At 37.8% G+C, this 9439-nt stretch overlaps 40 non-coding genes across 40 annotated transcripts; all 40 read left to right on the top strand.

Annotated features, from left to right (window-relative positions):
• Nucleotides 1–194: 194 nt before the first annotated feature.
• On the top strand, nt 195–268 carry Trnak-uuu (transfer RNA lysine (anticodon UUU)). Its single transcript has one exon. It is a non-coding gene; the product is annotated as a tRNA-Lys (tRNA).
• A 360-nt stretch (nt 269–628) lies between these two features.
• On the top strand, nt 629–702 carry Trnak-uuu (transfer RNA lysine (anticodon UUU)). Its single transcript has one exon. It is a non-coding gene; the product is annotated as a tRNA-Lys (tRNA).
• Nucleotides 703–916: 214 nt separating this feature from the next.
• Trnak-uuu (transfer RNA lysine (anticodon UUU)) lies at nt 917–990 on the top strand. Its single transcript has one exon. It is a non-coding gene; the product is annotated as a tRNA-Lys (tRNA).
• A 214-nt stretch (nt 991–1204) lies between these two features.
• Nucleotides 1205–1278, top strand: Trnak-uuu (transfer RNA lysine (anticodon UUU)). Its single transcript has one exon. It is a non-coding gene; the product is annotated as a tRNA-Lys (tRNA).
• A 70-nt stretch (nt 1279–1348) lies between these two features.
• Trnak-uuu (transfer RNA lysine (anticodon UUU)) lies at nt 1349–1422 on the top strand. The gene has a single exon. It is a non-coding gene; the product is annotated as a tRNA-Lys (tRNA).
• A 358-nt stretch (nt 1423–1780) lies between these two features.
• Nucleotides 1781–1854, top strand: Trnat-ugu (transfer RNA threonine (anticodon UGU)). Its single transcript has one exon. It is a non-coding gene; the product is annotated as a tRNA-Thr (tRNA).
• Nucleotides 1855–1924: 70 nt separating this feature from the next.
• Trnat-ugu (transfer RNA threonine (anticodon UGU)) lies at nt 1925–1998 on the top strand. Its single transcript has one exon. It is a non-coding gene; the product is annotated as a tRNA-Thr (tRNA).
• A 70-nt stretch (nt 1999–2068) lies between these two features.
• Nucleotides 2069–2142, top strand: Trnat-ugu (transfer RNA threonine (anticodon UGU)). The gene has a single exon. It is a non-coding gene; the product is annotated as a tRNA-Thr (tRNA).
• Nucleotides 2143–2355: 213 nt separating this feature from the next.
• On the top strand, nt 2356–2429 carry Trnat-ugu (transfer RNA threonine (anticodon UGU)). Its single transcript has one exon. It is a non-coding gene; the product is annotated as a tRNA-Thr (tRNA).
• Nucleotides 2430–2488: 59 nt separating this feature from the next.
• Trnat-ugu (transfer RNA threonine (anticodon UGU)) lies at nt 2489–2562 on the top strand. Its single transcript has one exon. It is a non-coding gene; the product is annotated as a tRNA-Thr (tRNA).
• A 70-nt stretch (nt 2563–2632) lies between these two features.
• Trnat-ugu (transfer RNA threonine (anticodon UGU)) lies at nt 2633–2706 on the top strand. The gene has a single exon. It is a non-coding gene; the product is annotated as a tRNA-Thr (tRNA).
• A 214-nt stretch (nt 2707–2920) lies between these two features.
• On the top strand, nt 2921–2994 carry Trnat-ugu (transfer RNA threonine (anticodon UGU)). Its single transcript has one exon. It is a non-coding gene; the product is annotated as a tRNA-Thr (tRNA).
• A 70-nt stretch (nt 2995–3064) lies between these two features.
• Trnat-ugu (transfer RNA threonine (anticodon UGU)) lies at nt 3065–3138 on the top strand. The gene has a single exon. It is a non-coding gene; the product is annotated as a tRNA-Thr (tRNA).
• Nucleotides 3139–3352: 214 nt separating this feature from the next.
• On the top strand, nt 3353–3426 carry Trnat-ugu (transfer RNA threonine (anticodon UGU)). Its single transcript has one exon. It is a non-coding gene; the product is annotated as a tRNA-Thr (tRNA).
• A 214-nt stretch (nt 3427–3640) lies between these two features.
• Nucleotides 3641–3714, top strand: Trnat-ugu (transfer RNA threonine (anticodon UGU)). Its single transcript has one exon. It is a non-coding gene; the product is annotated as a tRNA-Thr (tRNA).
• Nucleotides 3715–3784: 70 nt separating this feature from the next.
• Trnat-ugu (transfer RNA threonine (anticodon UGU)) lies at nt 3785–3858 on the top strand. Its single transcript has one exon. It is a non-coding gene; the product is annotated as a tRNA-Thr (tRNA).
• Nucleotides 3859–3928: 70 nt separating this feature from the next.
• Nucleotides 3929–4002, top strand: Trnat-ugu (transfer RNA threonine (anticodon UGU)). The gene has a single exon. It is a non-coding gene; the product is annotated as a tRNA-Thr (tRNA).
• Nucleotides 4003–4072: 70 nt separating this feature from the next.
• Trnat-ugu (transfer RNA threonine (anticodon UGU)) lies at nt 4073–4146 on the top strand. Its single transcript has one exon. It is a non-coding gene; the product is annotated as a tRNA-Thr (tRNA).
• A 70-nt stretch (nt 4147–4216) lies between these two features.
• Nucleotides 4217–4290, top strand: Trnat-ugu (transfer RNA threonine (anticodon UGU)). The gene has a single exon. It is a non-coding gene; the product is annotated as a tRNA-Thr (tRNA).
• A 215-nt stretch (nt 4291–4505) lies between these two features.
• On the top strand, nt 4506–4579 carry Trnat-ugu (transfer RNA threonine (anticodon UGU)). The gene has a single exon. It is a non-coding gene; the product is annotated as a tRNA-Thr (tRNA).
• Nucleotides 4580–4649: 70 nt separating this feature from the next.
• On the top strand, nt 4650–4723 carry Trnat-ugu (transfer RNA threonine (anticodon UGU)). The gene has a single exon. It is a non-coding gene; the product is annotated as a tRNA-Thr (tRNA).
• A 70-nt stretch (nt 4724–4793) lies between these two features.
• Trnat-ugu (transfer RNA threonine (anticodon UGU)) lies at nt 4794–4867 on the top strand. The gene has a single exon. It is a non-coding gene; the product is annotated as a tRNA-Thr (tRNA).
• A 358-nt stretch (nt 4868–5225) lies between these two features.
• Trnat-ugu (transfer RNA threonine (anticodon UGU)) lies at nt 5226–5299 on the top strand. Its single transcript has one exon. It is a non-coding gene; the product is annotated as a tRNA-Thr (tRNA).
• A 358-nt stretch (nt 5300–5657) lies between these two features.
• Trnat-ugu (transfer RNA threonine (anticodon UGU)) lies at nt 5658–5731 on the top strand. The gene has a single exon. It is a non-coding gene; the product is annotated as a tRNA-Thr (tRNA).
• Nucleotides 5732–6089: 358 nt separating this feature from the next.
• Nucleotides 6090–6163, top strand: Trnat-ugu (transfer RNA threonine (anticodon UGU)). The gene has a single exon. It is a non-coding gene; the product is annotated as a tRNA-Thr (tRNA).
• Nucleotides 6164–6233: 70 nt separating this feature from the next.
• Nucleotides 6234–6307, top strand: Trnat-ugu (transfer RNA threonine (anticodon UGU)). The gene has a single exon. It is a non-coding gene; the product is annotated as a tRNA-Thr (tRNA).
• Nucleotides 6308–6521: 214 nt separating this feature from the next.
• Trnat-ugu (transfer RNA threonine (anticodon UGU)) lies at nt 6522–6595 on the top strand. Its single transcript has one exon. It is a non-coding gene; the product is annotated as a tRNA-Thr (tRNA).
• Nucleotides 6596–6665: 70 nt separating this feature from the next.
• Trnat-ugu (transfer RNA threonine (anticodon UGU)) lies at nt 6666–6739 on the top strand. The gene has a single exon. It is a non-coding gene; the product is annotated as a tRNA-Thr (tRNA).
• Nucleotides 6740–7097: 358 nt separating this feature from the next.
• Nucleotides 7098–7171, top strand: Trnat-agu (transfer RNA threonine (anticodon AGU)). The gene has a single exon. It is a non-coding gene; the product is annotated as a tRNA-Thr (tRNA).
• A 70-nt stretch (nt 7172–7241) lies between these two features.
• Nucleotides 7242–7315, top strand: Trnat-agu (transfer RNA threonine (anticodon AGU)). The gene has a single exon. It is a non-coding gene; the product is annotated as a tRNA-Thr (tRNA).
• A 358-nt stretch (nt 7316–7673) lies between these two features.
• Nucleotides 7674–7747, top strand: Trnat-agu (transfer RNA threonine (anticodon AGU)). The gene has a single exon. It is a non-coding gene; the product is annotated as a tRNA-Thr (tRNA).
• Nucleotides 7748–7817: 70 nt separating this feature from the next.
• On the top strand, nt 7818–7891 carry Trnat-agu (transfer RNA threonine (anticodon AGU)). The gene has a single exon. It is a non-coding gene; the product is annotated as a tRNA-Thr (tRNA).
• A 214-nt stretch (nt 7892–8105) lies between these two features.
• On the top strand, nt 8106–8179 carry Trnat-ugu (transfer RNA threonine (anticodon UGU)). Its single transcript has one exon. It is a non-coding gene; the product is annotated as a tRNA-Thr (tRNA).
• Nucleotides 8180–8393: 214 nt separating this feature from the next.
• Nucleotides 8394–8467, top strand: Trnat-ugu (transfer RNA threonine (anticodon UGU)). Its single transcript has one exon. It is a non-coding gene; the product is annotated as a tRNA-Thr (tRNA).
• A 70-nt stretch (nt 8468–8537) lies between these two features.
• On the top strand, nt 8538–8611 carry Trnat-ugu (transfer RNA threonine (anticodon UGU)). The gene has a single exon. It is a non-coding gene; the product is annotated as a tRNA-Thr (tRNA).
• Nucleotides 8612–8681: 70 nt separating this feature from the next.
• On the top strand, nt 8682–8755 carry Trnat-ugu (transfer RNA threonine (anticodon UGU)). Its single transcript has one exon. It is a non-coding gene; the product is annotated as a tRNA-Thr (tRNA).
• Nucleotides 8756–8825: 70 nt separating this feature from the next.
• On the top strand, nt 8826–8899 carry Trnat-ugu (transfer RNA threonine (anticodon UGU)). Its single transcript has one exon. It is a non-coding gene; the product is annotated as a tRNA-Thr (tRNA).
• A 70-nt stretch (nt 8900–8969) lies between these two features.
• Nucleotides 8970–9043, top strand: Trnat-ugu (transfer RNA threonine (anticodon UGU)). The gene has a single exon. It is a non-coding gene; the product is annotated as a tRNA-Thr (tRNA).
• A 70-nt stretch (nt 9044–9113) lies between these two features.
• Trnas-uga (transfer RNA serine (anticodon UGA)) lies at nt 9114–9187 on the top strand. The gene has a single exon. It is a non-coding gene; the product is annotated as a tRNA-Ser (tRNA).
• Nucleotides 9188–9257: 70 nt separating this feature from the next.
• On the top strand, nt 9258–9331 carry Trnat-ugu (transfer RNA threonine (anticodon UGU)). Its single transcript has one exon. It is a non-coding gene; the product is annotated as a tRNA-Thr (tRNA).
• Nucleotides 9332–9439: the final 108 nt, after the last annotated feature.

The following is a 9439-nucleotide window of genomic DNA, read 5'->3' as shown; positions in this document are numbered from 1 at the left end:
TTTTATCATTAATGATACATAATAATATTTATTGTCTCATTAATATATCGGCTCCATAGCTCAGTTGGTTAGAGCGCCAGTCTTTTAAACTGGAGGTCGACGGTCAGACAATTCTGGAGTCTTTTATTCTTGTGTAACACTTTTTTTTAATCATTAATGATACATAATCATATTTATTGTTTCATCAATATATCGGCTCCATAGCTCAGTTGGTAAGAGCGCCAGTCTTTTAAACTGGAGGTCGAGGGTCCGAATCCCTCTGGAGCCTTTTAATCTTGTGTAACACTATTTTTTTATCATTAATGATACCAATAATATATATTGTTTCTTTATATATCGGCTCCATAGCTCAGTTGGTTTGAGGTCCAGTCTACTACACTGGAGGTTGAGGGTCCGAATCCCTCTTTGGCCTTTTATTCTTGTGTAACACTTTTTTTTAATCCTTAATGATACATAATCATATTCATTGTTTCAACAATATATCGGCTCCATAGCTCAGCTGGTGAGCGCGCCAGTCTTGTAAACTGGAGATCGAGTGTCCGAATCCGTCTGAAGCCTCTTATTCTTGTTTAAAACTTGTTTTATCTTTAATGATACATAATCATATTTATTGTTTCATTAATATATCGGCTCCATAGCTCAGTTGGTTAGAGCGCCAGTTTTTTAAACTGGACGTCGAGGGTCCGAATCCCTCTGGAGGTTTTAATTCTTGTTTAACACTTGTTTTATCATTAATGATACAAAATCATATTTATTGGTTCATTAATATATCGGCTCCATAGCTCAGTTGTTTAGAGCGCCAGTCTTGTAAACTGGTTGTGGAGAGTCCGAATCCCCCTGGAACCTTTTATTCTTGTTTAACACTTGTTTTATCATTAATGATACAAAATCATATTTATTGTTTCATTAATATATCGGCTCCATAGCTCAGTTGGTTAGAGCGCTAGTCTTTTAAACTGGAGGTCGAGGGTCCGAATCCCTCTGGAGGTTTTTATTCTTGTTTAACACTTGTTTTATCATTAATGATACAAAATCATATTTATTGTTTCATTAATATATCGGCTCTATAGCTCAGTTGGTTAGAGCGCTAGTCTTGTAAACTGGAGGTCGAGGGTCCGAATCCCCCTGGAGCCTTGTATTCTTGTTTAACACTTGTTTTATCATTAATGATACAAAATCATATTTATTGTTTCATTAATATATCGGCTCCATAGCTCAGTTGGTTAGAGCGCTAGTCTTTTAAACTGGAGGTCGAGGGTCCGAATCCCTCTGGAGGTTTTTATTCTTGTTTAACACTTGTTTTATCATTAATGATACAAAATCATATTTATTGTTTCATTAATATATCGGCTCCATAGCTCAGTTGGTTAGAGCGCTAGTCTTTTAAACTGGAGGTCGAGGGTCCGAATCCCTCTGGAGGTTTTTATTCTTGTTTAACACTTGTTTTATCATTAATGATACAAAATCATATTTGTTGTTTCATTAATATATCGGCTCTATAGCTCAGTTGGTTAGAGCGCCAGTCTTGTAAACTGGAGGTGGAGAGTCCGAATCCCCCTGGAGCCTTGTATTCTTGTTTAACACTTGTTTTATCATTAATGATACAAAATCATATTTATTGGTTCATTAATATATCGGCTGTATAGCTCAGTTGGTTAGAGCGCCAGTCTTGTAAACTGGAGGTCGAGGGTCCGAATCCCTCTGGAGCCTTTTATTCTTGTTTAACACTTGTTTTATCATTAATGATAAATAATAATATTTACTGTTTCATTAATATATCGGCTCTATAGCTCAGTTGGTTAGAGCGCCAGTCTTGTAAACTGGAGGTCGAGGGTCCGAATCCCTCTGGAGCCTTGTATTCTTGTTTAACACTTGTGTCATCATTAATGATATATAATCATATTTTTTGTTTCATTAATATATCGGCTCCATAGCTCAGTTGGTTAGAGCGCCAGTCTTGTAAACTGGAGGTCGAGGGTCCGAATCCCTCTGGAGCCTTTTATTCTTGTTTAACACTTGTTTTATCATTAATGATAAATAATAATATTTACTGTTTCATTAATATATCGGCTCTATAGCTCAGTTGGTTAGAGCGCCAGTCTTGTAAACTGGAGGTCGAGGGTCCGAATCCCTCTGGAGCCTTTTATTCTTGTTTAACACTTGTTTTATCATTAATGATAAATAATAATATTTACTGTTTCATTAAACTATTGGCTCCATAGCTCAGTTGGTTAGAGCGCCAGTCTTGTAAACTGGAGGTCGAGGGTCCGAATCCCTTTGGGCCTTTTATTCTTGTTTAACACTTGTTTTATCATTAATGATAAATAATAATATTTACTGTTTCATTAATATATCGGCTCCATAGCTCAGTTGGTTAGAGCGCCAGTCTTGTAAACTGGAGGTCGAGGGTCCGAATCCTTCTGGAGCCTTTTATTCTTGTTTTATCAGTAATGATAAATAATAATATTTACTGTTTCATTAATATATCGGCTCTATAGCTCAGTTGGTTAGAGCGCCAGTCTTGTAAACTGGAGGTCGAGGGTCCGAATCCCTCCGGAGCCTTTTATTCTTGTTTAACACTTGTTTTATCATTAATGATAAATAATAATCTTTACTGTTTTATTAATATATCGGCTCCATAGCTCAGTTGGTTAGAGCGCCAGTCCTGTAAACTGGAGGTCGAGGGTCCGAATCCCTCTGGAGCCTTTTATTCTTGTTTAACACTTGTTTTATCATTAATGATAAATAATAATATTTACTGTTTCATTAATATATCGGCTCCATAGCTCAGTTTGTTAGAGCGCCAGTCTTGTAAACTGGAGATCGAGGGTCCGAATCCCTCTGGAGCCTTTTATTCTTGTTTAACACTTGTTTTATCATTAATGATAAATAATCATATTTACTGTTTCATTAATATATCGGCTCCATAGCTCAGTTGGTTAGAGCGCCAGTCTTGTAAACTGGAGGTCGAGGGTCCGAATCCCTCTGGAGCCTTTCATTCTTGTTTAACACTTGTTTTATCATTAATGATAAATAATAATATTTACTGTTTCATTAATATATCGGCTCCATAGCTCAGTTGGTTAGAGCGCCAGTCTTGTAAACTGGAAGTCGAGGGTCCGAATCCCTCTGGAGCCTTTTATTCTTGTTTAACACTTGTTTTATCATTAATGATAAATAATAATATTTACTGTTTCATTAATATATCGGATCCATAGCTCAGTTGGTTAGAGCGCCAGTCTTGTAAACTGGAGGTCGAGGGTCCAAATCCCTCTGGAGCCTTTTATTCTTGTTTAACACTTGTTTTATCATTAATGATAAATAACAATATTTACTGTTTCATTAATATATCGGCTCCATAGCTCAGTTGGTTAGAGCGCCAGTCTTGTAAACTGGAGGTCGAGGGTCCGAATCCCTCTGGAGCCTTTTATTCTTGTTTAACACTTGTTTTATCATTAATGATAAATAATAATATTTACTGTTTAATTAATATATCTGCTCCATAGCTCAGTTGGTTAGAGCGCCAGTCTTGTAAACTGGAGGTCTAGGGTCCGAATCCCTCTGGAGCCTTTTATTCTTGTTTAACACTTGTTTTGTCATTAATGATAAATAATAATATTTACTGTTTCATTAATATATCGGCTCCATAGCTCAGTTGGTTAGAGCGCCAGTCTTGTAAACTGGAGGTCGAGGGTCCGAATCCCTCTGGAGCCTTTTATTCTTGTTTAACACTTGTTTTATCATTAATGATAAATAATAATATTTACTGTTTCATTAATATATCGGCTCCATAGCTCAGTTGGTTAGAGCGCCAGTCTTGTAAACTGGAGGTCGAGGGTCCGAATCCCTCTGGAGCCTTTTATTCTTGTTTAACACTTGTTTTATCATTAATGATAAAAAATAATATTTACTGTTTCATTAATATATCGGCTCTATAGCTCAGTTGGTTAGAGCGCCAGTCTTGTAAACTGGAGGTCGAGGGTCCGAATCCCTCTGGAGCCTTTTATTCTTGTTTAACACTTGTTTTATCATTAATGATAAACTATAATATTTACTGTTTCATTAATATATCGGCTCCATAGCTCAGTTGGTTAGAGCGCCAGTCTTGTAAACTGGAGGTCGAGGGTCCGAATCCCTCTGGAGCCTTTTATTCTTGTTTAACACTTGTTTTATCATTAATGATAAACAATAATATTTACTGTTTAATTAATATATCGGCTCTATAGCTCAGTTGGTTAGAGCGCCAGTCTTGTAAACTGGAGGTCGAGGGTCCGAATCCCTCTGGAGCCTTGTGTTCTTGTGTTAAACTTTTTTTTATCATTAATGATACAAAATTATATTTATTGTTTCATTAATATATCGGCTCCATAGCTAAGTTGGTTAGAGCGCCAGTCTTGTAAACTGGAGGTCGAGGGTCCGAATCCCTCTGGAGCCTTTTATTCTCGTGTAACACTTGTTTTATCATTAATGATACATAATCATATTTATTGTTTCATTAATATATCGGCTCCATAGCTCAGTTGGTTAGAGCGCCAGTCTTGTAAACTGGAGGTCGAGGGTCCGAATCCCTCTGAAGCCTTTTATTCTTGTTTAACACTTGTTTTATCATAAATGATACATTTTCATATTTATTGTTTCCTGAATATATAAGCTCCATAGCTCAGTTGGTTAGAGCGCCAGTCTTGTAAACTGGAGGTCGAGGGTCCGAATCCCTCTGGAGCCTTTTATTCTCGTTTAACACTTGTTTTATCATTAATGATACATAATCATATTTATTGTTTCATTAATATTTCGGCTCCATAGCTCAGTTGGTTAGAGCGCCAGTCTTGTAAACTGGAGGTCGAGGGTCCGAATCCCTCTGGAGCCTTGTATTCTTGTTTAACACTTGTTTTATCATTAATGATACATAATCATATTTATTGTTTCCTTAATATTTCGGCTCCATAGCTCAGTTTGTTAGAGCGCCAGTCTTGTAAACTGGAGGTCGAGGGTCCAACTCCCTCTGGAGCCGTTTATTCTTGTTTAACACTTGTTTTATCATTAATGATACATAATCATATTCATTGTTTCATTAATATTTGGGCTCCCTAGCTAAGTTGGTCAGAGCGCCAGTCTTGTAAACTGGAGGTCGAGGGTCCGAATCCCTCTGGAGCCTTCTATTCTTGTTTAACACTTGTTTTATCATTAATGATACATAATCATATTTATTGTTTCATTAATATTTCGGCTCCATAGCTCAGTTGGTTAGAGCGCCAGTCTTGTAAACTGGAGGTCGAGGGTCCGAATCCCTCTGGAGCCTTGTATTCTTGTGTAACACTTGTTTTATCATTAATGATACAAAATTACATTTTTTGTTTAATTAATATATCGGCTCCATAGCTCAGTTTGTTAGAGAACCAGTCTTGTAAACTGGAGGTCGAGGGTCCGAATCCCTCTGGAGCCTTTTATTCTTGTTTAACACTCGTTTTATTTTTAATGATACATAATCATATTTATTGTTTCCTTAATATATCGGCTCCATAGCTCAGTTGGTTAGAGAACCAGTCTTGTAAACTGGAGGTCGAGGGTCCGAATCTCTCTGGAGCCTTGTATTCTTGTTTAACACTTGTGTCATCATTAATGAAACATAATAATATTTATTGTTTCCTTATTATATCGGCTCCATAGCTCAGTTGGTTAGAGCGCCAGTCTTGTAAACTGGAGATCGAGGGTCCGAATCCCTCTGGAGCCTTGTATTCTTGTTTAATACTTGTGTCATTATTAATGATACATAATCATATTTATTGTTTCCTGTAGATAACGGCTCCATAGCTCAGTTGGTTAGAGTGCCAGTCTTGTAAACTGGAGGTCGATGGTCCGAATCCCTCTGGAGCCTTGTATTCTTGTTTAACACTTGTGTCATCATTAATGAAACATAATAATATTTATTGTCTCCTTAATATATCGGCTCCATAGCTCAGTTGCTTAGAGCGCCAGTCTTGTAAACTGGAGGTCGAGGGTCCGAATCCCTCTGGAGCCTTGTATTCTTGTTTAATACTTGTGTCATCATTAATGATACATAATCATATTTATTGTTTCCTTAAGATATCGGCTCCATAGCTCAGTTGGTTAGAGCGCCAGTCTTGTAAACTGGAGGTCGAGGGTCCGAATCCCTCTGGAGCCTTGTATTCTTGTTTAACACTTGTGTCATCATTAATGAAACATAATAATATTTATTGTTTCCTTAATATATCGGCTCCATAGCTCAGTTGGTTAGAGCGCCAGTCTTGTAAACTGGAGGTCGAGGGTCCGAATCCCTCTGGAGCCTTGTATTCTTGTTTAATACTTGTGTCATCATTAATGATACATAATCATATTTATTGTTTCCTTAATTTATGGGCTCTCTAGCTCAGTTGGTTAGAGACCCAGTCTTGTACACTGGAGGTCGAGGGTCCGAATCCCTCTGGAGCCTTGTATTCTTGTTTAACACTTGTGTCATCATTAATGATACATAATCATATTTATTGTTTCCTTAATATATCGGCTCCATAGCTCAGTTGGTTAGAGCGCCAGTCTTGTAAACTGGAGGTCGAGGGTCCGAATCCCTCTGGAGCCTTGTATTCTTGTTTAACACTTGTGTCATCATTAATGAAACATAATAATATTTATTGTTTCCTTAATATATCGGCTCCATAGCTCAGTTGGTTAGAGCGCCAGTCTTGTAAACTGGAGGTCGAGGGTCCGAATCCCTCTGGAGCCTTGTATTCTTGTTTAACACTTGTGTCATCATTAATGAAACATAATAATATTTATTGTTTCCTTAATATATCGGCTCCATAGCTCAGTTGGTTAGAGCGCCAGTCTTGTAAACTGGAGGTCGAGTGTCCGAATCCCTCTGGAGCCTTGTATTCTTGTTTAACACACGTTTTATTATTAATGATACATAATCATATTTATTGTTTCATTAATATATCGGCTCCATAGTTCAGTTGGTTAGAGCGCCAGTCTAGTAAACTGGAGGGCGAGGGTCCGAATCCCTCTGGAGCCTTGTATTCTTGTTTAACACTCGTTTTATTATTAATGATACATAATCATATTTATTGTTTCCTTAATATATCGGCTCCATAGCTCAGTTGGTTAGAGCGCCAGTCTAGTAAACTGGAGGTCGAGGGTCCGAACCCCTCTGGAGCCTTGTATTCTTGTTTAACACTCGTTTTATTATTAATGATACATAATCATATTTATTGTTTCCTTATTATATCGGCTCCATAGCTCAGTTGGTTAGAGCGCCAGTCTAGTAAACTGGAGGGCGAGGGTCCGAATCCCTCTGGAGCCTTGTATTCTTGTTTAACACTCGTTTTATTATTAATGATACATAATCATATTTATTGTTTCCTTATTATATCGGCTCCATAGCTCAGTTGGTTAGAGCGCCAGTCTAGTAAACTGGAGGGCGAGGGTCCGAATCCCTCTAGAGCCTTGTATTCTTGTTTAACACTCGTTTTATTATTAATGATACATAATCATATTTATTGTTTCCTTAATATATCGGCTCCATAGTTCAGTTGGTTAGAGCGCCAGTCTAGTAAACTGGAGGTCGAGGGTCCGAACCCCTCTGGAGCCTTGTATTCTTGTTTAACACTCGTTTTATTATTAATGATACATAATCATATTTATTGTTTCCTTATTATATCGGCTCCATAGCTCAGTTGGTTAGAGCGCCAGTCTAGTAAACTGGAGGGCGAGGGTCCGAATCCCTCTGGAGCCTTGTATTCTTGTTTAACACTCGTTTTATTATTAATGATACATAATCATATTTATTGTTTCATTAATATATCGGCTCCATAGCTCAGTTGGTTAGAGCGCCAGTCTAGTAAACTGGAGGTCGAGGGTCCGAATCCCTCTGGAGCCTTGTATTCTTGTTCAATACTTGTGTCATCATTAATGATACATAATCATATTTAGTGTTTCCTTAATATATCTGCTCCATAGCTCAGTTGGTTAGAGCGCCAGTCTTGTAAACTGGAGGTCGAGGGCCCGAATCCCTCTGGAGCCTTGTATTCTTGTTTTACACTTGTGTCATCATTAATGATATATAATCATATTTATTGTTTCATTAATATATCGGCTCCATAGCTCAGCTGGTTAGAGCGCCAGTCTTGTAAACTGGTGGTCGAGGGTCCGAATCCCTCTGGAGCCTTGTATTCTTGTTTAACACTTGTGTCATCATTAATGAAACATAATAATATTTATTGTTTCCTTAATATATCGGCTCCATAGCTCAGTTGGTTAGAGCGCCAGTCTTGTAAACTGGAGGTCGAGGGTCACAATCCCTCTGGAGCCTTGTATTCTTGTTTAATACTTGTGTCATCATTAATGATACATAATCATATTTATTGTTTCCTTAATATATCGGCTCCATAGCTCAGTTGGTTAGAGCGCCAGTCTTGTAAACTGGAGGTCGAGGGTCCGAATCCCTCTGGAGCCTTGTAATCTTGTTTAACACTTGTGTCATCATTAATGAAACATAATAATATTTATTATTTCCTTAATATATCGGCTCCATAGCTCAGTTGGTTAGAGCGCCAGTCTTGTAAACTGGAGGTCGAGGGTCCGAATCCCTCTGGAGCCTTGTATTCTTGTTTAACACTTGTGTCATCATTAATGAAACATAATAATATTTATTGTTTCCTTAATATATCGGCTCCATAGCTCAGTTGGTTAGAGCGCCAGTCTTGTAAACTGGAGGTCGAGGGTCCGAATCCCTCTGGAGCCTTGTATTCTTGTTTAACACTTGTGTCATCATTAATGATACATAATCATATTTATTGTTTCCTTAATATATCGGCTCCATAGCTCAGTTGGTTAGAGCGCCAGTCTTGTAAACTGGAGGTCGAGGGTCCGAATCCCTCTGGAGCCTTGTATTCTTGTTTAACACTTGTGTCATCATTAATGATACATAATCATATTTATTGTTGCCTTAATATATCGGCTCCATAGCTCAGTTGGTTAGAGCGCCAGTCTTGTAAACTGGAGGTCGAGGGTCCGAATCCCTCTGGAGCCTTGTATTATTGTGTAACACTTGTTTTATCGTTAATGATACAAAATCATATTTTTTGTTTAATTAATATATCGGCTCCATAGCTCAGTTTGTTAGAGCGCCAGTCTTGAAAACTGGAGGTCGAGGGTCCGAATCCCTCTGGAGCCTTTTATTCTTGTTACACACTTGTTTGATCAATTATGATACATAATCATATTTATTGTTTCATTAATATATCGGCTCCATAGCTCAGTTGGTTAGAGCGCCAGTCTTGTGAACTGGAGGTCGAGGGTCCGAATCCCTCTGGAGCCTTTTATTCTTGTTTAACACTTGTTTTATCATTAATGATACATAATCATATTTGTTGTTTCCTTAATATATCGGCTCCATAGCTCAGTTTGTAAGAGCGCCAGTCTTGTA

The sequence above is a fragment of the Euprymna scolopes genome, chromosome 11 (genome assembly GCF_053919585.1).
Source record: "Euprymna scolopes isolate OS-2025 chromosome 11, ASM5391958v1, whole genome shotgun sequence".
Taxonomy (NCBI): domain Eukaryota; kingdom Metazoa; phylum Mollusca; class Cephalopoda; order Sepiida; family Sepiolidae; genus Euprymna; species Euprymna scolopes.
Note: the sequence above shows the minus strand (reverse complement) of the source record. Positions and strands in the feature narration are given on the sequence as shown.